The sequence below is a fragment of the Pleuronectes platessa genome, chromosome 8 (genome assembly GCF_947347685.1).
Source record: "Pleuronectes platessa chromosome 8, fPlePla1.1, whole genome shotgun sequence".
Lineage (NCBI taxonomy): Eukaryota > Metazoa > Chordata > Actinopteri > Pleuronectiformes > Pleuronectidae > Pleuronectes > Pleuronectes platessa.
In genome coordinates, this window is record NC_070633.1 from 6466595 (window position 1) to 6494226 (window position 27632).

Sequence of the window (27632 nt, forward strand, 5' to 3'; positions counted from 1 at the left end):
AGGCTTATTCTGCCCTTGTTTTAATAAAGTTAATGAAAATTTTAGAACTGAATGGGAGACACCTCATTAAATGACTTGGGAAAAAGTGTCCCTGGGATGTGCTCGGATCGGACACTTCATCATTAACACCTTAATAATCTGTTGCAGTCCAATTCAAATTATAACCTTCCATCCTGAACATCACCGATTACAACAGAGAAGAATGTAACTCTTTTGACATCACCTCAGCATTTAGATAAACAATAATTAGCTTTTGAAGTGGTGTGTAGGTGTTTCAGTGCTGTGGTTACTTTAAAGCAGCTGTCGTGCCAAGAAGAGAAATTAGCAGAGTGTCTGTCTTTACACTTGTGTCTTTCAAAGTTTTGACACCTTTGAATAATCCCTCCGAGGCTGATTTGTTCTGTCCTGCTCCATCGTCTGTCATTGCTCATTTGACTACAGCCTCAGCCAGACTCGCAGCTCGTCTGCCTGTAATCTCAACAGAACACTAATAAGACTTTGGCTCCTCCACCTCTCGCTCCCTCTGTCTTGTACGGCTCTGTTTTTTTCAAAAACCTTCATTTGAGTTCATATTACAGCAAAATAAGACATCAGTGAGGAAACGTATACACCTCACCAGCTTCCTCTTCCATTTTTCCCATCAATTCTAGCAACATTAAGGCCTGCAAGGGGTTTTAATTTCAGATGGGAAATTGAACTCTGTCAAGATACAATCTGCATTAGGATTTACAGAACGCTGTACGCATGTGTGTCTGAGTTAGACGAGGTTCACAGACTCTTCTATCACAGTTTGACAGGAAAGGGGCAATATAGAAAGTGGAATATATTCATTGATAATGGATTATATTGATAATCTTAATAAGAGCCTTACACTTAAAGTGACATCATCCTTAAGAAGCGTCAGTTACGAAACAGGACATGGAGGAGCCAGAAATTATTTTAGTTTTAATAATAACTTAATTTTAATAAAACAAATCTATGTGCAGGACCTAACAGGCTGACTTTTCAGAGTGTTTCCTGGCGTGACCCCTGGATAGAGCGTCACAGTCCTGTGTTTTTATTTAAATTTTTGCGATCTCTGTGAGAATGCAATGAAGGATCCCAGGATCAGCCGTGCAATGGGGGTCTGCAAGAAGTTGGTCACCAGTTTTTCCTATAGCTGGAAAAAAAAGAGGGAATTTGAAGTGGTGCAGAAGCAGTTGAATCTGCCTGAACACTCCCTGAAGACAAAATGTCCAAGCAGATGGGGATCTAGGCAGGCCATGATCGAGAGGGTCCTTGAGCAGCAGAAGGCCATTGCCAACGTCCTTTCTAATGACCGGAAACTCAGACAATGAGTCGCTAAGCCCTCTGGTTGAATTCACGGATGCGCTTTTTGTCTTTTGTGAGGCCAACCCTTCACCTCTTCAACAATTCAATCTTGGAAGACCAGGAGGATAACACACAACTTGCCAAAACCATCAAACACAACATACTGGAGTATCTCAATGACAAATACAGCGACAGAGCAACACAAGAGCTACCTGACATGGCCTCTGCCCTGGACCCAAGTTCCTCTTCAGAGTTAGTCTTTAGCACTAGTGGAGATATTGTTTCCTGCTTGCGCTCATCTCTGAAACCTGATCACATTAACACGCTGGTATTTCTGGCAAAAACAAATTTTAAGTAACCCTACCAGCATTTGCCACATTCGCCTAAAATTATTCTTAAGTTCAAGTTCATTTCAGTGAGTTCTGACCCATGCAATTTGTTGAGTGTCGTCTACAAAAGTTAGATTCAGAAGGTTGTTGCAGTGCACTAAAACATGAGTTTATTTTGGATACATTTACATTTTTCTTGGTCTTATTTGATTTTCTAAGTTATATTTTATTCATTATATGTTTTATAAAAGTTCTCAGTTACAAAGTATATTTTTGGAGAGAAATACTGAATAAATGCATCATGTTTTCAAACTCAAAAATAATCATTTGAATAATCGTGATTTCCATATTGTCCAAAATAATCGTGATTATGATTTTTTCCATAATCGAGCAGCCCTGCTCTGTAGTTCATTGATTCAAACTACACAAAAGAGACGTTTAAAACGGACTCTACAGTAACAATATGTTGTTGGACAACAGTAAATCTTTCTGCCCAGTACTTCTGTGCAGCATCTCTGGCTACAATATCACAAGGGCCTGAGTCAAAAGGCAGCTGTTTTTACACTGGAAGAGCCCATGACTTTACACACATTGGGCCTCATTCACCAATATCTTTTTTTTCATAAATTTGTTCTTAATGTGTATATAAGACAATTCTACGCCAAACTGTGGAATTGTCCTTACTTGTGTTCTTATATTAATGAATGCCAAGTCCTCGTAAGTTGAAAGTTTTTCCAAATTAAGCTATACCAGGAGAAAGTCGCATAATTGAAGTTAAGAAAAGAGGGTGACAAGAGTCTCCTAATCCAACATTGTTTGGAGAAAAATAGGCCGACTGTGCATTCCTCCCCATCCTCTGAAGATTTTATTGTCCGAGTTTTGAGGCAGTTTTTCAGATTTTGGTGATATTATGTCATTCGAAGTCAGAGATGATGGGAAAAAAACATGGACACTGTAAACAAAACGTGTTGTATACAAGTATTAAGAGCGTTTAAAAAACATATCTTTTGAAAATTTGCATAATAACAGAGTAAATAAGAATATGAAAATTATTTAAAACATTTCCACATTTATCCTAAAATCATTTGTATTGGCTAAAAACTCTGTAAATTTGATGCTTGTGAAAGACTGACATACATATGACATTTTGACAGGTTCAGATTTAGAGCTACGATTTAGAGGCTAGCTAAGCACGGAGGTTATGGTAGGGCTGGCAAATGATACTACGTGCAGGTGAAATTAGTTTTTTTCCCCCAGGTGGACAGGCAAGGTAACAGAAACTCAAAAAGGCAAGCAGGTATAAGTAGAGGTTCACTAGCTCAGTTGATCGATGATCTGTCAGGGTTTTGTTGGAAAGGGGTCTGGATTGATGAATGAGGCTCAGGTGTGTATAAGAGTTGGCGCCAGATTGGCAATCGGGAAACCCCGCCCACCAGCACACACAACACCGGGTACAGGATCCAATGGAGGTCAGGAGGTCAAGCAGGGATTTTGTCCATATTCCTCACACACACAGAACCTATCCAGCCACTTTTTTTAAACTCCTTTCTATTTCACATTGGGTGGTAATGTCTTTTAAACTCATAGCAAGATGGTTCATTGTTCACAGCTTCAAGTTGACCAGGTGTGAGTTTGCATTTTCTCCCTGTGCCGGTGTGGGTTTTGTGCAGGACCTCTGACTTCCTCCCATCTAAAGACATGCATCTGAGGTTAACTCCAGGAGACACCAAGTTGCCAGAAGGTGTGACTGCTTGTTTTCCTGTGCATGGATATGGCCCCGTTTAATTTGGTCATATCCACATACCATGTGAGCATCCCCTCGACTCTTATGTACTGGAGGTTGCACAGCACACAATATTTGAAAACTACTTCACTGAGAAAAAGGATTTTTTGGACCTTGCTTATTTTTTTTTAATTCTACAATAAAATCTTAAGTAATTGATTTTACTTCAAATTTCCGTATATTATTTTATCTGATACTTGAAATTTGTTTGTTAATATGAATCCTCAATTTGATAAGTACATTTTATTATTCACGCCAAGTACTATTTACTAAACTTCTTTATTTACTGCACAACTTTACACAATGAAGTGAAATTTACTTGGCTAACGTTAGTGAAACTGGCGAACATCTGACTGCTCAGCCAGTGACATCAGCGTCAGAGACCGGGAACCGGAAACAGGTATTTTTCAGTCCCAGATTCCTTGCGGGAGGGAAGTCGGCTAATGCCTTACCTGCTCAAAAACGACAGACATCGAGTCGCTCACACGAGAATCAATGGACGTTGGGTAAGTTTTATGTTTCGTTTACTTTGTACGTTCCTGTTGGGCTAACAGTGTTAGCTGGTCGGCTAAAGTCAGTGCTTGAGTAGGTCACAAACCTTGCTAGCATTAGCTTATCATACCTGCTAGGTAGTTGTGCTGGCGCACATTGTTCTTTTTCACGTTAGCACCGAACCGTTGTCTGCTTATAGAGAAACTCACACAGTTCGGCTCGCATGCCGTCTGCCATGCTAAGTTGGCCAGGTCACTTCTCCTTACTTTTTATATTATATATCAAGACGGCAATGGACACACGGAGACACACACACACACATGGCAATCACGCAAGAGAATGATGTTCTGTGAAATTCAAGTAAGTCCAGTTCTTCTGAGAGCTTGTATTTTTTTTGCATGGTAGGTTGTCTCTATTGTTGTATTTTTATCATCTTTTGTATTAGATCAAAGACGAGTTTAGAAGAATAACGATACATCTAGAGCGAACTTTCTTGTGTTCATTGGACAGCTGCACCACCAAACTCTTGGAGATATTTCGTGCAAAGGGCGGGGTTGCTGGCAAGAAATTAGGACCAATGCATGATTCATTCAGCCAGGTAATCTTTAAAACGCATCTGTGGGTGCATGCAGATTTGAAAATGTGTAAAGAAAATATTTTAATACGTATTCAGATATGAACTGTATTTTATATTGTTAATGCATGCATAGAGATATTTTCTTTACACATTTTCAAATCTGTTGACACACACACACTCACTCTATAAGATTTTCAGAATCATGTACACATTCACAAATCTCATTACACATTTGGAGTCTTTTGCACATCCACAAACAGATTGAGACTATAATTTGTTAATAGTTTTGTTACAATAATGGCATCATACTAATGTTCTTTTCTAGTTGTATATGAAGTTAAAACAAATTCTGTCTAACAGCAACCGGTTGAAGGCAGACGAGATGTTATCATCCGGTGTTTAGTGGAGTACCTTGGGGAGTCTGGAGAGGAGCTAATCGAGGGCTACCAGGTAAATTAAAAAAAATTGAGATTTTATTATTATGACCTTAATAATATGTACTTTTTTTTCAGCCTAAGAGCCTAGTTATTATCTCCATACTAATATGTTATAGGAAGATCACTCGTGTCGCTTTAAATTTTAAATCTAATACTTTTAATTATTTATTAAGGCATTAACTACAATTGGCATTTAAACCACAGTACCAATCAAAAATTTGGGGAAACTTTGGACCGGTATAGTCAATGTTTTTAAATGCTCAATTGTAAATAGACCTAAGTACTAATTTCCAATGTTTTTGACAGGATTTGAGCAAAGAAGACATGGCGCATCAAGTCATGACAATTTGTGTTGTGCAAGGAAATCTAGCACTGGACCATGTAGATTTAGACCATCGAAGGAAAGGAAGTTCTTGGGTGGGGTATGAGTGTGGATCGGGCTTGCTTTTTGATCATAGGTTTTAATTATGCTATGAACTTGAGTTACCAACCAAAGTTGAAATACACATTCGAAGTGTTTCAGAAGCTTTTTCTCAAGCCTGATGTCCTGAAGATGTCTCCAAAAGTCCGAGGTTTGCACAACAAACTTTTGGCATGAATATTCTCACAGAAGTGGCTGTGAAGAAGTGAAGCAACATCACTATTTAAATTGTTGTGAAAATGTTAGACTAGGTGTTCTAAATGTCCACAATACTGTTTGCAGCACTGATGTAGTTGATTTAGAATATAGTCAGCAATATCATTATTTACATTTCAGATCAGGGTTGGGCCAAAGAGTGCTTCGCTCTCTGTATGTTTGTTCTCTTAGCAGCCATTTAGGTATTTAAACAAACACATTGTGAATTTTTATGTACAACTCTTTAATGAGCTCCCTTTTTGAAATCCTTAGAACTAAAGTAATAGTTAGGGATTTTACTTTCTAAATGGTTCTTGCAAAAATGCACTTTACATGTGTAAATGTCAGACTAAGTGTTCCAAATGTCCACAATACTGTTTGCAGCACTGATGTAGTTGTTTCGGAATATATTCATCAATATCACTATTTACATTTCAGATCAGGGTCGGGCCAAATAGTGCTTTTCTCTCTGTACATTTGTCTGAACACATAGTAAATTGTTATGTACAACTCTTAAATGAGTTTCCTTTTGAAATGCCTTAAAAAAAGAAAAGGAATGTGTAATGATTTTATTTTCTAAATGGTTCTTGCAAAAATGCGCTTTACATGTGTAAGTGTTTTGAAAATGTCCAAAGGTCAGACTAAGTGTTCAATACTGTTTGCAGCACTGATGTTTTATTGTTGAGATGCGGCTCGCATAAGTATTTAAATAAAGAGGCTTTTCTTTAAAACTGTTATTTCATTTTTTTGTCAAAGTGTTATATTAGGACAATTGCATTGACAAAGAGGAGCACACGTTAAAAATGCAACACATCAAGTGTAGAATAGTACTGTAAAGTAGTGATGAAATATAATGGAAATATTACTTAAAAACATCTTGATATATAGTAAATAACAGCTAGTCAAATAATGTTAATATTTAAACTAATAGATAACTAATAGGTTGTCTGAGTAAAATGTAATAGCCAATTTTGAGGACATTATATACTTTTTTTATTGAGTAGGTATCAAAATAGCTAGTAAAATCTACTTGCATATTCTTTATCTAGCAATTCACACAAAATAAGTAAACTTTACTTCAGAAGCTGAGTGAGAATTGTTACCTCAGTTCTACTAGGTAAATGTCACTCCAAATTTTTTTCAGTGTACTTAATAAGAGAAGATTAGGTCATTCATAGAGTAAAGAACAAAACAGAAAGTAATTTTCGGTAGAAACATTTTCCATAAAATTCAATGGTATACAGGATAAAGGTGCATTGAGTTAAGAGTTAGCATGTGAAGTTTCAGGTTTTTCAGATTGAGAAAAGCAGATGCATTCTCATAATGACAGAGCCTTTTTAGGTAGACCAGAGCAAGGCTGGTAAAATACTCCAACCAGAGGGCTATAAAGGTGTGAGGAAGTTTTTTTGCTACATCCTCCTGTGTTTTTTTTTTAGATAATGCTGGGCACACATGGTAGAAACATTGATTTTAATTCATGGTAACACCAAGATAGAACACAAAGCTTTGTATTTAAAAAAAAATGCATCTAATTATGTGCTAGATGTGGACAATTGCTGCAGTGAGCGCTCTAAAAACAATTGATTGATTTCATGCCTGTGGTCAGTGAGAGTTTTGTGAAAGTGTCTTCTCCTTCAGCTGACATTTGGGCCGACACATTTATCATCCCAGGACTCGAGAGTGGGTTTCTCTGAACTGACCAGATGAGACCGACGATCATTAACACTCTGCGTGTTTCTCTGGATCTGAGGATATTTTAGGCGGCACATGCATTAACAACTGGTTGACCCAGAGCCATTACGTATGCAAATCTGATTGGGTACTGATTAATCATACTAAACGTACCAATTAGAGCTGTTTCCTGAAGTCAGCTCGCTACTACATTCCAATGAGCAGGATTAGATGCAGAGATTCAGATCCAAATAACCTGAGCATGTAAAAATCAACCACTCGAGACATTTGTATTTGCTTGTTCTTTTGACCAGCATCACATGGTTTGTTGGTGACCCTCTTGGCTTTGAGTAGCGTGAAATTATATTTCTCATCCAGCTTAAGCCCCACATTATGATTCTGCCTGTTCCTTTCTCAAACCTTTTGAAGCTTCAAAACAATGTTTTTGTTGAGTCACACACTAGAACTTTCTTCCCCAGACTAGTTCAGTCATTGCTTATAAACTTGAACCTCCTCTACCGCAAGCTAAACAACTTCAACGCAATTAGGTCTGCATCTACATAAAAACTTTTAATAATAATCATTACTTTCTTTATATAGCACTTTTAAAAACAGCTACTACATAGTGCTTTACAGAGAGGATGAATAAAAACAGAGAGGATGAATAAAAACAACAATACAAAACATCAAAGACAAGAAGCAAGTTAATAGTGTCCTTTAAAAATCAAAGACAGTAGATGAATAATACAACAACATTGAAAAGTAATGGCAAAGGAAAGGGAGAAACTGAACCATAAGTAAAGCAACAAAAAGAAAGAGTAAAGGCTTATGAAATGTTAGCAGATGATTTTCTATTGGTTGAGCTAAAAGAGGCTGAAAAGCTCAGTAGCACTATGGAGTTTAATGATAATTCCCGATGAGGTTTTTGCATTTAAATTAATTTGTTGTTGAGTTTTAATTTCTTTTTACTAAAAACGCTACATAGAAGAGAGGAGAACAGCATCATTTGGTGGTTATTTTCTACTAATTCATCGCTACAAAAACACACTTAGATTAACTTGTAATCAGTGGATCCATTGTTAATTAATAAGACATTGATTAATGTGACTTTAAAGTACTAACAGTCCAACAGCACAGACTATAAATCTGAGGGTGGTGATTGGGTGGTTGATCAATAGCAATGGATGAGTCATTATCTCCTCAGGTAATTGACATGTCTGTTTATCTAAAGTTGGGCCACAAATACAATACATCCAATGAGACATCACAAGAATGGTAGATGACGTAATACGTCTTTAAAGATTTAACTTAATGAAACTGATGATGATTCATACACTGGTTCTACCGCAAGCAGCCAACATTTAAAATGGGGACATGTCCTCATGCATCTTCATTCATTCCCATTGATTCTCATTCAACACATATTCATTCTGATTGATCCAACCTCATCTTCCATTCATTCCTAATCATTCCCATTCTTCCAGAGCCTCTTCCCGATACTCTGTATTCACAGCATACTGGCAACAGCTCTGACATTTGATTAAATCTCCAATATACACCTTATTTTTGTGTGTGTCAGTGTTTGAGTGCCCACAGTCATCATCAGAATTCTAGTGGTCCACGCTATTGTCCCCTGTTGCCCTCTGCCTCTCTTGTAACCCAGACAAATGGTAAACATAACCTTTTCTGGCCCAGACATGCTCACACGCACACACTGAGACATTTACAGACACATGAAGTCAAAACATTTCTACAAAATGAGGGCTCAAACTTTCTTCCAGTGGCTTTGCTGTATTAATTTCTAGACCTGCTGGCCATGTTTAATGCATTAGCCCTCAGATTAGCCTGGTGGTTAGGGAGACAGCCCCATAATTAGACCGTTCCATGCTTGATCCCTTACGTATGGAGATGACTGAAAATTTGACAAATGTGAGCTTAAACTTTGAAACATTGTGTTAATGTTGAATTTCCTATTTCCAAGCACATTTACTTAAAATCACCCTTGTATAAACATAAATTGGACTTTAATATGTACGATCTGTAAAAGAGGAGCTGAAATGTGTCTGAAAATCTTCTTGTGCATATTAGGCCGGCTTATGTGAGCCATTGACCGATGACATGCACTTCTCCTTGTGGCTGCACTGTGGAGACACTTATTCTGTAACATTGTAACTAAGGAGTCGCTGTACACCCACATATAGTCAGAGGTGAAAGTTATTCTTGTTGCGAAAGAAATGTACTCGTGATGATAACCAGTTTACAGGTATGATAAAGGTGTGTGCACAATATTGTCATTGTGGCTGGCCTTTGGATATTTTTGATTTGATTTGAGATTTTTTGATCATCTTGTTTTCCTGAAACATCGTCATTATTTCACAGTTGTTTTGTTCTGCATATGGCATTAATGCACTTCTTCTTATTGTGCTTTTAGATGTTGTTACACTTGATGGTTACTAGCTCTCTCGGCTCAGAGCAACCAGAGACAGAGCTTTGAGCAGATCTTTCTGGTAATGCACCAATCAAAGCCTAAAGATGCTGCACCAACATGCCCCTTTCTGCTTCACTGGTGCTTGTTTTACTAATCTTACTTTCCTGTGATCTCTGTGGATCTACAGTTTTTGTCTCTTGGATTTTCTGGTGGTCAGTCACTTCTCCACCCGTCCAGTCGCTGCAGCAATAATCCACATTTCTTTTTCAGTGACTTGGCACATAGTAGTTTGTTGATTATCCTTTTGCCAAATTCAGTTAAAAACTACATCTCAAATGTTCTCTGTGCCATATGCGCTGTTACCTGGAAAACAGCCCCTTCATGTCTTGGTAAATGTACTTGCTGCCCCCTGTGTGGTTACCAGTCTTGCTCTCAACTAGTTTCATCTCTTCCCAGTCAGCCTCTCCCTGCCCTTATGTGTTCACCTCACTCTGTCTTAGTCTGTCAGGTTCTTTTACTTTGCTTCGTGCCTTATGTCAGTGTCTCAGCCTTTCTCTCTTCTTCTGTATGCTGTTACCTTGGATCCCTGTTCACTTGTATTTTCTGACTCTGCTGTTGCCAAGTATCAGCTGTACACTGTAAATTTGTTTTCTACTTTGTGTTTTGAGCTCCCTGCCTTTTTTTCCCCATTCTGCGTCTGCCTGCCTCTTGTTTTTTTGGACAATCTTTGATGTATATAGAGTAACTTCCCTTCCTCATCCTGCCGGCCTTCCTGTCTTTCTGCATTTGGGTCCTCTCTCCTATTTCCCTGCAAACTGTTTTGATGCCTGTGGACAGCCCATTAGTCAGACTGTTGACAGGTCGGTTTGACTGTTGAGGGTTATTCCCCATTTCCTTGACTCTCTTAATGAGAAAGAGAGAGGGAAGCAAGTTGCACATTTAAACTCTTGTCTCTTTTTCCGCAGTATGTTGTCGGGGTTATTTCTTGATGCTCTTAACAGATCAGAGATGTCAAACAGTGAAACATGAGCCCGGTCCTTTGTATTGTACCTTATTTGTGTCGCCTTTCAGAGCACCTGTGATGGCCGCACCAGCCACCACACTCACTGAAACTCGGTAGCATGGTGGTAACCTCTCTTAATTCCTAATTCAACTTGTTTGTTTCTCTTTGCACACGCACCCACTTCAGTTATTAAATAACTGGAGACATTTTGGTTTCATAAAACATACTTTTATTTATTAAATCTTTATTTCTGTGATAATTAATCAAGTTCTCTTTGAGTTACCAGTTCCTGCTGGAGTCATCTGGCCATTCAGCCAAAGGAGGCTTAGCTGCCACAGACAACCTTAAAAGGCTTTAAGAACTAATTGGACTGCACCATGTCTTGTGTAATCATGGGGATTATTTCCTTATTTTGATTTTTTGTTGTTAATCTTTGATTATTGTTTGATATTTATATTTAATTATTTCCCTCAGTTAATATAATCAGATCTTATACTAGGGTGTTATGTTGTGGCTGTAGTTTGTTTTCAATATTAGTATGTCTAAGTCTATCCCCCTTTATTGTTTTGAGTGGCTTGACCAGCCACCATATATGTTCCTCTGTGTCAGTTGAGCAACTGTTTTTGTGATGCTGTTAACCGGTCTCCATCCCTTACTTGAGGGTAGTTTGATTAATTTACCTTTTTACTGGCACAAGGGTTGCGAAGTTTCTTTTGTCATTTTTGTTAATGGGAAAAAAATTAAAAGACCATTTGTTCAAAGAAACTATCTGTGGCTCTCTGGTAGTCCTGCTCGGTACCTGACATTTGGTGTTGCAGTGGCGGGATCAGCCAGTAGAGAACACAGAAGGATTTGTTTCCCCTTATCATGGATGTAAAATATGCTATTTTCAGAAAATATGCTATCCCTGAGACCAAGAGACAAAGATTCCGCTCCGCCGAGGTTGAACCTGGCGAAACACCCAAGGAGCTGTATGGGAGACTGAAGAAGCTGTATGGGTATTGAATCCAACCAGCTGGTAAAACTATTAAAGATGTTGGGGAGAAACGAGTTTTACAGAACAACACATACAGACAAGAGAGGAGGACCTTTTCACCGGGTTAATATCAGGCATTGCCCTTGCCCGGTCAGTGGTTGCTCGTATGCACAGTCCCGGCTGGACAAACACATACGTGAAACCCACACTGAGATGAGCATTAGCGAGAGGGCCAGCAGTGTGCAGGTGGCCAAGCGATGGCAGTGCCTCAAGCTCCTGCGTGAGCTCCGGGACTGGAAACCGTTTCATGCTGGTGATCACATATTATGCTACCATATATCCTGAGGTATTTCCCCTCAAATCTGTCAAAGCAAAGACTGTGGCATTGTTCCTAATTCAGTTCTTCTCAGGAGTTGGTTTCCCCTGTGAGATTTTAACTGATCAGGGCACTAACTTCATATCCATACTGTTGAAACAGGTCTCCCAACTGCTTGGTATCAAGAGCGTGCGAACGACTCTTTACCATCCACAGACGGATGGATTGACGGATCCATTTGTTCAAAGAAACTATCTGTTGCTCTCTGGTCTTCCTGCTCGGCCCTGACAAATGGTGGCAGGGGTGGGATCAGCTGGTAGACAGCACAGAAAGATTAAATTGTTTTCCCTATCTTGTTACCCCCAGCTCCAACTTGTGAGCAATGCAACGTGGAGGACGGATTGGAAGAGGAAATAGTGTGGAGCTTAGTGAACCACCGACTGGTCAAGATGAGGAAGTCTATGGTACAGACACTGGAGCCTCTGGAGGGGTCACGGACACTGAGTTTGGAGTGTCAGAGAATCAACTCTGGCAGACCTGGCAGATATGTTTCATGCCCACATGGACCAGCAAGGAGTCTGTGATGCTCGACTGAAGGAGGAGACTGCACGCCAGGAGCAGTGGTTTGAGACACTCCAACAAGTTCGTATTACCCCAGCCCCAGAGCTCATTCCATCTGGGCCAGACATCCAAGGCCTGGAAGCTTGAATCAGATACTAAGGCCAAAGCAGTCCTGTCACATGAGGGTCCTCCAGCCAGTTCCTCATCAGGTCGTTTTCAGTTAGAAAAGGAGCCCAGATTAGAAAAGCTTACAGACTGAAATTTAACATTTTCTTTTAACTTTCAAAAGGATTGCCGCAGCATGTAAGTGGCCTAAGTCTGACTGGGTTTTCACCTGATTCCATCGCTAACTGTTAAGGCTAGAGCTGCCTATGTACACATGGACATGGATAATGCTTTTCATTATGAAAATGTAATAGATGCTATTTTCAGAAAATATGATGTTACCCCTGAAACCTATAGACAAAGATTCTTCTCCGCAGAGGTTGAACCTGGCGAAACACCCAAGGAGCTGCATGGGAATTGGATCCAACCAGCTGGTAAAACTATTAAATATGTTGGGGAGACAGGAGTTTTACATAACAACACATACAGAGAAGATAGATTTTTTTCAATGAAAATCACCATGACTCTGTGCCCAATATGCCAAATCACCTATGAGCAGCTTCGCAAGCACCTTGTGATTGCGCATTCTGAAAACAATTTTTAATTGTTAATATCAGGCATTTCCCGGTCAGTGGTGACTCGTATGCACAATCTCGGCTGGACAAACACATACTTGACACCCACACTGAGATGAGTATTATGACCAATGGAATAACGTCATGTCACAGAGCGCACAACAAAGACAGCCGTTGCCTGGCACCAACCCGCTGGATCAATTCGGTAAGAGATCGAGATGCGATATTGTCAGAGCACATTTCATTGGTCTAAGGACTGTCCCCACAGAGAGAATGAGATGTAAGAATAACTGAAGATGTAGATGTTGAGGAATAACTGAAGATGTAGATGTTCAGGAATGCAATATCACACTGTTTACTAAAGCCTTGTCTGACTGATCTTTCTGGCCGAATCACTGGGGTCAGCCATTATTGACACTGCCTGTACTCGTACAGTGTGTGGTGAGAAATGGTTAGAAAACTACATGAAGGAACTCAGCCGAGACAGTTAATCAGATGCTGAAAACAGAAATACTTAGACGCAGACCATTTCGATATGGAAATGTAGTGTATTCCTACAGAAAGGTGAAACTACCTGCTAAAATAGGAGAGACAAAATGCTGAAGTTGTTCCAGTTGATATCCCACTTTTGCTGAGCAAAACGTTCCTAAAAAGGGCTGGAACTGTTTTGGACATGAAAAATGACAGAGCTGTGATGTTCAAGCAGCCTGGACCTCTAGAGTTCACCAGTTCCCGACACTACTATGTGGACATCAGAGACAATGACTCTGAGAAGCGTAAGATTGAAGAGGATGTTGTCTGCTGCGTTTGTGCTTGTGTTTGTCTTTCAGGCTCCTGCAGGCGGAGTCAGACCCTAGTGATCAGCAGGGTTGTGGCACACATGGGATGACCAATACTTAAGAGGCCTGCAGAATGGGCTCTGCTCTCTCCTTCACCGGGTCTACCTCCACATGGGCATTTTAAGGTTTTCTATGTATTTATTCTCCGTAGAATAAATACAATAAATGCAGACTTTGTGGCCTTCTGTGTTTCTTGTTGCACAACATGAGCCAAGGTGTAACATATTGTCAGGGCTGGCAGAATGGCAGGCGTGAACCCAAAAGCTACGACAATGAGGCAGAGAAGGAATTAGCAGAGTTCTTGGTTTATTGAACGAAGCAGGGGTCAGATACCAGGCAGTCAGTCCGATGCAACACAAATCCAAGAGGGAGCAGGCCAGAGGGAGCAATCCAGTAAGACAGAGCAGGGGTCAGGAGCCAGGAAATCAGTCCACAGCAAACGAAACCGACAAGGGGCAGGCAGAAGAGGAGTCCAAGGCAAAGGCAGGCAGGTCACGAAGGAGGTCAGGCAGTAAGGGAATCCAGAAAGTAACGCTGGAAAGATTAGGCACGAACACACTAAACGATCTGGCAGAGGACAAGGGGACCAGGCATGCAGATATAGAGGGGAGACTAATGAGGGAAGTGAAGACAGGTGCGTCTGTGGGTGGAGCCGGTGAAGGGATCAGAGGAATGAGGAAGGTGCAGAGCAGGAGGGGAGTGGCTGAGTTCTGGAAAGAGAATAGAATTAGTAAACAAAACTTAACAGACAAACTGAAAATATTAATAAGAAGGTGAATTTGTGACACATATAGTCACAGACACTGCTTAATTTGTAAATCACAAGGTGCCGGAACGCAAAGTACATATGACAGCACAGGGATGACGAGACGGGCACAGGTCCCGGAACGCATACAGAAAACTGTGCTGAAAAAAACATGCAAATGCCCACTGACAATGCTGTGGGACTTACAAGCCTTAATTTCAAATAATATCCATGGTATAAATTTTATGACAATAATTTACAATTATTTTAGGCTATACTGCACAGCACAGGCAAATGCCCACATCAACACAGGTGGGACTTACAGTCAGCAATTCATTTCTCAACATAGATCTAACTTGAAAAACATAAAAAATAAAAGTTCAAAGCTTACAATAAATCACATAAATCTTCCATTATTATTATTTAAAGATTGGCACGGCGGCCTATTAATAGACAGTATGCTCACCATATTTAGTTGTCCAAAACACCCCACATCACGACCATGTCTGGATTCTCCTCCTTGTGTCCTTTGGCCACCAACGACCTCACGTACGGGACTGGATTGATTTTAGCCAGGGGGGGTTGAACAAGATTTAGGAAGAGTAAAGATGATATGGTGGATGTGAGCAGAGAGGTACGGTTGGGAGTGCAAATTAAGTTCATTTGCGAAAATTCGCGCTCACATTCAGCACTCGCAATAGGAATGCTGTTGACAGCAACAAGTAACTCCATCAGTTCATCGGGGATGTCTTTTCCATCCGAGTCTCTGTGTTTTCTGTAGGCCCGTATGACTGCGCGCGGGTTGGCAATGTTAAAGCACTGGCACAGCGACTCAACCTCAGTCTCTCCATACAGCGCACCTGCGTCCTCGGGCCGGTACTGTGCGTAAACACTCTTCTCCACTCAAAGCGTTCTCCTCTCCTTCTGAATCCTGCTGTGAAATCAAGCCAGCTGATGTCGCGGTTCCCGCCTGTTGCTCCGGCTGTTGGTGGACCACCTGGCTGACTGCTGGCGCTGTAGCTAGCTCACGCTCCGGCTGGCGGGCAACCTGACCTGCTGCTGCCGCGGTACCGGCCTCCTGCCCTGGCTTGGCTAGCTGTCGGTGAAGTTGGCTAGCGGTTGCAGCGCTAGTCTCCTGCTGCAGCCGGTTTTACTCGTCAACATGACCGCTGCAACTGCCCTTGTCGAGGCTTTTCTGAATCGTTTCGAAGCGTCATGCAACTCTTCCTTCTTTTTGAAAAAGGACAGTAAATTCAACTGTCTTTTTGACATGTTTGCCTTGAACAGGTAACTCTTTGTTCCTCTCTGCTGCTTGCTCCCCAGATGCGGCAAATTTCAAAAGTTTTTGTCTGCAAAGCGGGGTGCATCAACAACAGATCTCCGAGTCTTTCAAATGACGTCGTTTTATCTTAATAAACAACATGGAATTCATGGGATTTGTTCTGTAAATTATTTTATGAATATTATTGTTTTTTTTTATACATTTTTTTAATATTAACAGAGCTGCCAACTTTTCCAAAAACCTTGGAGTGAGATTTTGTCGGGCAAGCAGAAACACAATTTGCAAACACAAAAATCAAATGAGATTTATTACAAAACGTCACATCAGCGGCGGTGTATCTTTAGCCGCCGCCCCCACCCCCCGCCCTGGACGATGTAGCGAACCTCGTCCGCGGCGGACCTCTTGTCGGGGGGGCGTGGCGTGCCGGCCCACACTGCCTTCGCGATCGACGTATTGGCCACTTGTAAGAAATCACATTTTCTTTTGGCGTGAGAAATTGGATGTGTGTCACACGTCGAAAGCGTGAGAGTTGGCAGCTCTGTATTAATATTTTTTTCTATACGAGAGGTACCGGATCAGCCCAAATAAGTCCCGGAACACGGGCAGGCGAAAAAACCAAGAGGTGCTGGATCCTGTTCCGGCAGGATCCGGCAGAAATTAACCCCTGGTCACAGAAAAGATGGTCACAGATGAGAAACACACAGTTCTCCTCAAACTTCACAAGCAGATTGGCCACGCATCCGTAGATCGGCTACAGAGGCTCATCCAAAGCTCTGGAAATAAAGACAAAGAATGCGTCACCATTTTGCAACAAGTAGTACACGACTGTGAAATATGCCGAAGGTACAGCAAGACCAAGCCAAAGCCTGCTGTGGGTTTACCTCTTGCTATGGAGTATAATGAGACAGTAGCAGTGGACCTGCATGAGTTGGAACCTGGTGTGTGGTATATCCATATCATAGACCCCTTCACACGTTTCAGTGCAGAAAACATTGTTAAAACAAAAAAGGCCACTGAAATTGTCAACTCCTTCATTCACATGTGGATAAGTGTCCATGGTCCTCCACGGCGACTATAACTATGCCTATAACTCAGCGATAACACACAAATGCTATTGCTGAAGGCCCATTCTGCTGCATGGACTGTGTCTTTTAAATCAAAGCCTCGCACACAAACAACCCAGCATAGATAATGAAGCACCGACGCCGGATCCCACAGTACCAGGAAAAGGGTTTGATCTGATGCTCAGAGGAAGAACACTCGAAACAGCAAACACTTTTCTACTGACACCTCCACCGATACCTTGATCAAATATCAAACTCTCAACAGCAGCCAACTGCTTTCACATTTAAACTGTGCTAAAGAACGTTCATGTTTGAAATGCTAATACGACCTCTCTGAACACGCCCCCTGCAGTTCACGCCTAAAGATGATTTCAACACAACTCTATATAGTTTTTTTAATTGCTGCGGATAGGGTGAGTGAATTGTAGATGTATTGAAAGTTGTCATGTTCTGTCAGTTTAGTTTGTTTATTTCAGCCTCTGTGTTTTCTGTTTTATTTTGTAGTCTCTGTTCCTTGTGGGTTGTTTCTGTCTTCACTTCCTGGTGATTGTCCTTCTAACTCCTCATGTGTTGCACCTGTGGCCAATTACCCCTGCCTTCCCTGTGTGTATTTAAGCCTCTGTCCTTCCCCTTGTCCTCTGTCGGATTGTGTGTTTTGCTCCCAGTGTTTCTTGTTCGTCGTGCCGTGTGGTTAAGGATATTCCATGGTGCTGTCCTTTTCTGCGTTCCTGCCCTGTCCTGATCTCCTGAGCCTCTCGTGTAAGCTTCCTTTAGCTTTTGTTTAGTTAAAGACTCTTTTTGTTAAAAATCTCTGCTCCTGGGTCCATCTACTTCACACAACCCTCACAGTACAATCCGACCAAGATATGGACTCAGCGGAGATTAGTTTGTTTCAGGATCAAGTTTTTTATTTAGAATTTTTGGTTGATGAGCTGCGTTTTCCGGGACGCCAGAGCAAGTCAGAGACCCTGGAGGAAATCTCAGTGGTTGAGGCTTGGCTGAAGGAGCGCCCTTGGGTTAGCCATTTTGTCCCGCACCTAGTGGTGGTGCAGGACCGGCTAAGGGACTTCCAAACTTCTCCAGCCCCATCCTCAAACCCATTCGAGGGAACCCGCCTGGCCCTTGGTGGACCCCGCAGTCTGCAGAGGATGTCTGCTGTGGGTGGCGGATGCTGCAGCGGAGGGCCCTCACCTCTACGACCTGCTCAGAGGCGCCAGCCTCCAGCCCCATCTGGTGACCGGTACTTGGGGGGCTGTTGGGCTCTGGGGGGACCCCGCAGTCTCCAAAAGGGTTCAGGTATGGGGGGTGGACGTTGGAGAGGGGGCATACACAGCGGGAGCCTCGCTCTTCAGCAGCGTGCTCGGAGGCACCAGCCACCTCCAGCCCCGACTGGGTCGCACCCTGTCCCTGTCCCACGCCGGAGGGCCCCGGCAGATGCCACTCTGGTTGCGGCGTTGGAGGTCATCGCGGCGCCAGCTCCAGTCCCTGTCCCACGCCGGAGGGTCCCGGCAGACGCATCTCTGGTTCTGGCGTCGGAGGTCCTTGCGGTGCCAGCTCCTGTCCCTGCCCCGCGCCTGAGGTTCCTGGCTGATGTCTCTCATCCTCCGACATCAGAGGTCCTCACAGCGGTCCCTGCCCCGCACCTGAGGTTCCTGGCTGACGTCTCAGCTCCTCCGAGTTGCGGCGTTGGAGGTCGTCGCGGTGCCAGCTCCAGTCCTTGTCCCGCGCCGGAGGGTCCCGGCAGACGCAACTCTGGTTCCGGCGTCGGCGGTCCTCGCGGTGCCAGCTCCAGTTCCTGTCCCGCGCCGGAGGGTCCCGGCAGACGCAACTCTGGTTCCAGCGTCGGAGGTCCTCGCGGTGCCAGCTCCAGTCCCTGTCCCACGCCGGAGGGTCCCGGCAGACGCAACTCTAGTTCCAGCGTCGGAGGTCCTCGCGGTGCCAGCTCCAGTCCCTGTCCCACGTCGGAGGGTCCCGGCAGACGCATCTCTGGTTCTGGCGTCGGAGGTCCTTGCGGTGCCAGCTCCTGAGGTTCCTGGCTGACGTCTCAACTCCTCAGATTTCGCATAAATGTCTGTGTATAAGTAAGCTTGAATATTCAGTCGTAAGCCGAAATAGTGAAAATAATTGATATGATTGTGGTAAGTGGGTTTGGAGAAAATGTAATTGTTGTAGATTTCGGCTTATGGTTGAAATGATATGTTGAACTGTGGCGTATACATTTTAGGAGGTGTTTTGGTGGGGTTGGGTGTTATTTGCCAGCTCATTTAAATTTCCAGTGTTTGTGTATAATCCCTAGCTTCCGTTATTATGCGTGAGGATCAGTAGAATTGAAGGATATGTTTTTTATTGGTTCGTTACAAATAGGTCGGGGTACAGGGCGTCAGCATGCTGTGCTGAATTGGCCAATTTCAGCTGTCACTGCGCAAAGTCACAAAATCATTCTTCCTGCTGAGTGTTCTGACAAGAAGGTATTTTTACCTGACATGTATGGCTATAAGTTTGGTAGGAATTGCAACACAGAAGCTTGACAGCGTGTTTTCATGGAGGACTTCCAATCTGGAGAAGGTTGTGGTTTTAGGTGACCAGCTTTATACATGTTTGAGGGATGGCATGATGACTAGCGGTAAGTCTGAACCGTTGTGTGTTCCAGTTTAACTGGCGCGCATGGCAACTGGCGACATTCCAGATTTTGACGCTCTTTTTCAGAGCCGGTGGCAGATTCGTCATTTTCACAAAGTGTGTGTGCGGTGATCTACTGAAGGTCGTGCTGAAATAAAAATCCTACAAAAACCCTTCACGAGTTCATGTGTCCGTGTCAGCATCACGTTGAGACCGCAGTATACATTTAAATGATAAAAAAAAAAAAAACTGTACAAAAACCTTGAACGGTATTCGAAACAACAAGCTGAAGCACTATAAGCTTCTAGCCTGCTGACGATCTCACTACGCCACAGAGTCGCTGAAATCTGCATCGCGCGTCAGATAAATGTCTCGTTCTTCGCTTTGTCAGCTGTATATCACCAGATGTGCTTCGAGGTATCGCCCATGTCATCTGGTGATAGCTTTAAACATAATACCAGGCTTTACAAATCTGACGCTCCTCTTCATAGGAGACACAGGGAGTTATGAAGAACACACACGCGTGACCAGAGGCCTGTTTCAGGTAGCTGGTTTAACATACTCTGAGTTTAATCCTGCGCTCTGAGTTGGTTGACTCAGAGTTCAGGGTTGAAAAGCAACTCTGGGTTTTCGGTTTCAGAACAGGTGATCAGCGTTGGCTTAATCAACTCTGAGTGTGTTCACGCTGGGTTGGGGGCGTGCCTGTTGACTATAAAGAGCCATCATCAATGGATCTCTGATAACATGATCAAACATGGACCAAAAACGTAGACCCAGTTACTTTTCACCCACGGAATTGGAAATATTAATGCACGCATATGCCGAGCAGGTACCCATTTTCACCAAAAAAAGTAATACCGCCGCGGCAGCGAGAGCGCGAGAGAGAGCTTGGCAGGAAATAGCCGAACAAGTCAATGCGTGAGTAAAATAAAATAAGAGGAAAGTTTAATATCTTCCACTTATTCAATATGTAAATTGTGTGTGTGTGTGTCAATTTACACACGAACAACCCGAGTTGCCCCAAGAGGACTTGGCAGCAAATGAAAATGAAGTACAAAAATATAGTTCAAACAGGTAAACTAATGTTTAATTGAAATCAAATCAATTGTGCTGTTTTGCCTGCTCTACCTAATTTAACAGCTATATTCAACATGTGATGGGTCTATATTTAAGCAGTAAATGTAAGTAGTACATTTCTCAGCCACCCCAACACTGCCAATATTTAATAGGATTTAGATATATTAGAAGGCTACTCCTAGGCAAAATGCATTATATGTATGTATGTATGTATGTATGTGTATATACATATATATGTGTCTTCAAAATAGCGCTTACTGAATATTAGGATAACATTTTCCTCCATGTTAGCAAATCGAAAAAAAGCAGAGGCCCGGAAGACTGGAGGGGGTCCACCACCTGCAGCCCTCACAGAGGCTGAGGAGATGGCCCTCAGCCAACAGAGTATGCGTCCTGTGGCTGAGGGCATCCCTGGAGGGAGCTCCTCTGATCCCCCCCACCCCCCAGGATAGAAGTGCCTTTATCAGAGGTTGGTTATTCAAAATAATTAAATATGTACATGCAACCCAGCGCGTTGCAAATTAGATGGGGCAATATTTTGGCTCAAGTAATAATTTCACTGTCTAAACATCTTCTTCCAGTTACTGATGGCGTCATCGCCCTACTGGAACCAGATGCCCTCACCAACCTCCATGCAATTGTAACAATTCTTCACCTTCCACAGATTATTAATAATGTCTTGATAATTGCTGAACACAACTGTTACCTCTCCTGGAACCGTCACCTTATCGTGGTGGAGAGGTTTGCGTGTCCCTGTGAACCTGAGGGCTGTGTTGTCTGGAGCCTTGTGCTCCTGGTAGGGTCTCTCATGGCAGAGTGGTCTCAGGTGAGGGGCCAGACTAAGAATGGTTCAAAAAGCCTCAATGAATATCGGAAAAAAAAGGAGATGTGACCCGGCCCGGAGGAAGCCTGGGGCCCCCGTCTGGAGCTAGGCCCAGACGGAGGGCTCGATGGCGAGCGCCTGGTGGCCGGGTTTGCCACGGAGCCCGGTAGGGCACAGCCCGAACAAACTACGTGGCACCCCCCCTCTCTTCATCTCATGGGCCCACCACCTGTGGGAAGACCCGTTGGGGTCGGGTGCGCAGCCATATGGGTGGCAGCGAAGGTCAGGGGTCTCGACGGACCAGACCCGGGCGGCAGAAGCTGGCTCTGGGGACGTGGAATGTCACCTCGCTGTGGGGAAAGGAACTGGAGCTTGTGAGGGAGGTGGAGCGCTATCAGTTAGATCTGGTGGGGCTTACCTCCACGCACAGTCTCAGCTCTGGTACCGTACTCCTGGATAAGGGTTGGACTCTATTCTTCTCCGGAGTTGCCAAGGGCGTGAGGCGCCGGGCGGGTGTGGGGATACTCATAAATCCCCGGCTGAGCGCCGCGGTGTTGGACTTTACCCCGGTAGACGAGAGGGTCGCCTCCCTGCGCCTAAGGGTTGTAGGGGGGAAAACTCTGACTGTTGTTTGTGCGTATGCACCAAACAGCAGCTCAGAGTACTCGACCTTCTTGGAGACCCTGAATGGAGTCCTGTATGGGGCTCCAGTAGGGGACTCCGTAGTTCTGCTGGGTGACTTCAACGCCCACGTGGGCAACGATGGAGACACCTGGACAGGCGTGGTGGGGAGGAACGGCCTCCCTGATCTGAACCCGAGCGGTCGTTTGTTATTGGACTTCTGTGCTAGTCATGGATTATCCATAACAAACACCATGTTCGAACATAAGGGTGCTCATAAGTGTACCTGGTACCAGAGTACCCTAGGCCGAAGATCAATGATCGATTTTGTGATCGTGTCATCTGATCTGAGGCCGCATGTTTTGGACACTCGGGTAAAGAGAGGGACGGAACTGTCAACCAGGGAATGGGGGAAATTTCCGGATAGACCTGGTAAGCCCAAACGAGTAGTGCGGGTGAACTGGGAACGTCTGCAGGAGGCCCCCGTCCTAGGTATCTTCAACTCACACCTCCGGTGGAGTTTTTCTGGCATTCCTGTGGAGGTTGGGGGCATTGAGCCGGAGTGGGCGGTGTTCAAAGCCTCCATTGCTGAAGCTGCGGCGGCTAGCTGTGGCCTCAGGGTCTTAGGCTCCTCAAGGGGCGGTAACCCTCGGACACCGTGGTGGACACCGGTGGTCAGGGAAGCCGTCCGATTGAAGGAGGAGGCCTTCCGGGATATGATATCCTGGAGGACTCCTGACTCGGTTGCAGGGTACCGACAGGCCCGAAGGGCTGCAGCTGCTGCCGTGTCGGAGGCTAAGCAGCGGGTGTGGGAAAAGTTCGGAGAGGCCATGGAGAAGGACTTTCGGTCGGCACCAAAGTGTTTCTGGAAGACTATCCGGCACCTCAGGAGGGGGAAACGGGGAACCATCCAAGCTGTGTACAGTAAGGATGGGACTCTGTTGACCTCAACTGAGGAGGTTGTCGGACGTTGGAAGGAACGCTTTGAGGAACTCCTGAATCCGAATAACACGCCCTCTATGTTGGAGGCAGAGCTCGAGGTTGATGGTGTTTCGTCGTCAATTTCCCTGGTGGAGGTCACTGAGGTAGTCAAACATCTCCGCAGTGGCAAAGCCCCAGGGATTGATGAGATCCAGCCAGAAATGCTAAAGGCTCTGGGTGTTGAGGGGCTGTCATGGTTGACACGCCTATTCAACATCGCGTGGGAGTCGGGTACAGTGCCAAAGGAGTGGCAAACCGGGGTGGTGGTTCCCCTGTTCAAAAAGGGGGACCAGAGAGTGTGTACCAATTACCGGGGTATCACACTTCTCAGCCTCCCTGGTAAAGTCTACTCCAAGGTGCTGGAAAGGAGGGTTCGGCCGATCGTCAAACCTCAGATTGAAGAGGAACAATGCGGTTTTCGCCCCGGACGTGGAACTACGGACCAGCTCTTCACTCTCGCAAGGATCCTGGAGGGGGCCTGGGAGTATGCCCATCCAGTCTACATGTGTTTTGTGGATCTGGAGAAGGCGTATGACCGGGTCCCCCGGGAGAAACTGTGGGAGGTGCTGCGGGAGTATGGGGTAAGGGGGTCTATCCTCAGGGCCATCCAATCCCTGTACTCCCAAAGCGAGAGCTGTGATCGCGTCCTCGGCAGCCAGTCAGTTTCGTTCTCAGTGGGAGCTGGTCTCCGCCAGGGCTGCGCCTTGTCACCAATCCTGTTTGTGATATACATGGACAGGATATCGAGGCGTAGTCGTGGTGGGGAGGGGTTGCAGTTCGGTGGTCTGAGGATCTCGTCACTGCTTTTTGCAGATGACGTGGTCCTCATTGGATCATCGGCCTGTGACCTTCAGCACTCACTGGATCGGCTGGCGGCCGAGTGTGAAGCGGCTGGGATGAGGATCAGCACCGCTAAATCTGAGGCCATGACTCTTAGCAGGAAACCGATGGATTGCTTACTCCGGGTAGGAAATGAGTCCTTAGCCCAAGTGAAGGAGTTCAAGTACCTCGGGGTCTTGTTCGCGAGTGAGGGTACTATGGAGCGTGAGATTACCGCACCGTTGTAACGAAAAGAGAGCCGAGCCGCAAGGCAAAGCTCTCGATCTACCGGTCGATCTTCGTTCCTATCCTCACCTATGGTCATGAGGGCTGGGTGATGACCGAAAGGACGAGATCGCGGGTACAAGCGGCCGAGATGAGTTTTCTCAGAAGGGTGGCTGGCGTCTCCCTTAGGGATAGGGTGAGAAGCTCAGCCATCCGTGAGGAACTCGGATTAGAGCCGCTGCTCCTGTACTTAGAAAGGAGTCAGCTGAGGTGGTTCGGGCATCTGGTAAGGATGCCCACTGGGCGCCTTCCTTGGGAGGTGTTTCAGGCACGTCCAGTGGGGAGGAGACCTCGGGGAAGACCCAGGACTAGGTGGAGAGATTATATCTCAACACTGGCCTGGGAACGCCTCGGGATCCCCCCCGTCAGAGTTGGTCAATGTGGCCCGGGAAAGGGAAGTCTGGGGCCCCCTGCTTGAGCTGCTCCCCCCGCGACCCGACCCCGGATAAGCGGACGAAGATGAGATGAGATGAGACAACTGTTAATGTCATTACAGGAAGATGATGGAGAAACATTGTCTGCAGCATTTGAAAGGGAAGAGGAAAGGCCTATTGAGGTTAACACCTTTTAAAAATAACATCTAAAAGTTGATGATAGCGTTGTACAATTTAAAACTGACATCTTCTTTCTCTCAAACAGGATGAAATCGAATTCAATGAGAGGCCATCCACTTCTAGCTCTACTTCACAGCTTACCTCTGTAAGATTCTCCCTGGAATTATAATGAAACGCTGTACTTGGCACTGTGAAATCCAATGTCATCTTTTGCATTCCTATAGCTTCCAGTCAAAGAGCTCTATAAAATCTATCTGGGAAAACAAATAAACAAAGCAGACTTGGAAATGGACCATATTAGGCAAAAGATGCAAAAGGATGCTTTGGAGATCCAAATTTTGGAACATAAGTTAAAGGTGGGTGAGGTACAAACTGGGATACTGTTTCCTGCTCCAAAAACATACCCAATATGAATGACCTTTTTTTTTTTTGTGCTTTCAGGAAATAAAGAAATCCTCATAAAAAGTAGATTGTCTTTATTAGAACACGGGCTGTGGTGGGACAAGTTATTTTGTTGAACAGTGTCACCCCCTACCAGAGGCTGGGTCTGTCACACGAGTTTACTATCATACAGGAAGGTGAAAGAATGCCAAAGAAAACATTTCGGAAATAATAAAATACATTTAACTACATAGAAAACTCAAATAAAATGATTTTGGCAGAGTCTTTCTCTAACCACCCTTCCGTCCTGTGGATCCATGGCATGGTTTGGGTTTATGTGCTGCTCATCTGCAACTGCAGGTGGGCAATTTTCCCCTCTCAAAATCGCGATGTTGTGTAGAACCACACATGCAATTATTATGTCACATGCCCTTTCTGGTGTGACTCGCAGCATTTGGAGGCACTGGAATCTTGCCTTCAGGATCCCGAACGTGTTTTCGACCCTGGCTCTCGTCCTCATATGCGCCAGGTTGTAGCGCTGCTGTGGTCCTGGCACGGGATCGGCATACAGGGTCAGAAGGCAAGGCTGGCAGGGGTACCCTCTGTCACCTAAAACATGACCGTCGAACTCTCCTACGATACAGGTGAAATATTAATCATCTGAACAAATATGGATTCTAAATCCTTCAAATATAGGCTTAACTCACCACGGGCAAAGCGAGTGCTCAGATTAGACTAAAATATGTGTGCGTCATGCACAGACCCCGGCCACTTTGCCTCCACTTGGGTGATGATATTTCTGGCATCACATACAACCTTCAAATTGCAGAGCAGTATAATTAGATACAGAGGCTGTTTTGTTAAGTATCTTTAATTTAAAATGCTGAAGGTCTAGGCCTTCACCTGTACCTGCACATTGATGCTGTGGAAGGACTTCCTATTAACATAGTCTCCTTCATTCACTGAAGGAGCTTTAATAGGAATACGAGTTCCATCGATGCACCCGATGACACCCGGAAAATCTAGAACATTACAAATTAATTAATTTAATTAAATTGTGCACATTATTTATTACATTAAAACGTTCCAAGAAACAAATAGGCTACATTGTTGCTACTGTTACCTGCAATTCTGTAGAACTCTTCCTTGATTGTTCGTATAGGTCGGTGACTTGGAAACATCACAAACGTGTAAAGAAAACGTTTCAGTGCCAAAGTCACATTTCTGACAGACCGACACACGGTTGCCTTTGAAATGTGCTCGGCGTCACCAACGTTGTAAAGAAAGCTGCCGTTTGCAAAAAAACGGAGTGCCACACAAATAATTTGTATTGAACTTAAAGCATGCCCCCGGTGCGTTTGACAGTTAACATGGGGGCTGAGAAGGTGGTCTAAATAAATGATAGATTGCGCTGAAAAACGATAGCGCTCGTGAAGAAAATTATCAGGAAAAGAAAGTATATCCAACCGGGGTCTTAATAATCGTTCCTCACGGAGATTCCTTCTGAGGATCGCAGCCTCTACGTCCACGGGCTCTCGTAGAAAAGGACATGCCATTTCTAACACTTCCTTCTGTCGGAGAACTGCCTTCAGCCTTATAGACAACGAACTCAGAGTAGGTCTAACCACCTCCCGAGCAGGTTAGGTCCACGGCGTATGTTGCCGCAGCAACTAACTCTCGGTTGCGCTGAACCTGCTACCTGAAACGGAAAACCCAGAGTTTCCACTAACTCAGAGCGAACAAACTCGGGGTTGCCTCAAAACCAGCTACCTGAAACAGGCCTCAGCTCCACTCGAAGTGCTTTTGTTTGACGCTGGTGATCATTACAATGCACACACGCCAAACCAGTGCTACATGTAAACATCCCTCACATCAACAAGGCGGAAGCTCGAGCGGTGTTTTTATTTAGTAAAGTTGGTGAACCTGCTTGTAATGGACGTGTAGAGCTTCACGTGTCCTCCTGTCGCTGCTGGTTAAAGTCAGCGGACGGGATTTTAGAAGATGTTCTCGTTTTCAATGAAAACAACCCAAACGCTCATCACAGAACGGGGTGTGTTTGTTTTTCGTAGTTTCTTTAATGCAAGTGTTGTTTATCTGTGTCAAATCAACAGATGATCTGTCCGCAGTGTGTCGAGTGTGTTGTCAACATGACACATGTGTGACGAGGCAAATCTGGAGACTAACTTAACGTCTCCGTTGTCGAACAACGTGTTGTGTATTTCTTGTCTTCTGTCAGATGGCTGCGTGCTTTGTTGGAGCTGTGTCAGTCGAAGGAGCAAATAAAGTTCACTGTGTTACTATGAAAACTCTGGCAAATCATGATAGTGATAAATAATAATAATAAAACAATTTATATTTTGTT

General features: G+C 44.2%; 1 long non-coding RNA gene and 1 pseudogene across 1 annotated transcript; one reads left to right on the forward strand and one right to left on the reverse strand.

Moving 5' to 3' along the window:
- The first annotated feature begins 24814 nt into the window (after positions 1-24814).
- Positions 24815-25183, forward strand: LOC128446414 (uncharacterized). The gene is made up of 3 exons (XR_008339574.1): positions 24815-24891; positions 24975-25034; positions 25114-25183. It is a non-coding gene; the product is annotated as an uncharacterized LOC128446414 (long non-coding RNA).
- Positions 25184-25529: 346 nt separating this feature from the next.
- On the reverse strand, positions 25530-26826 carry LOC128445557 (putative nuclease HARBI1; annotated as a pseudogene).
- Positions 26827-27632: the final 806 nt, after the last annotated feature.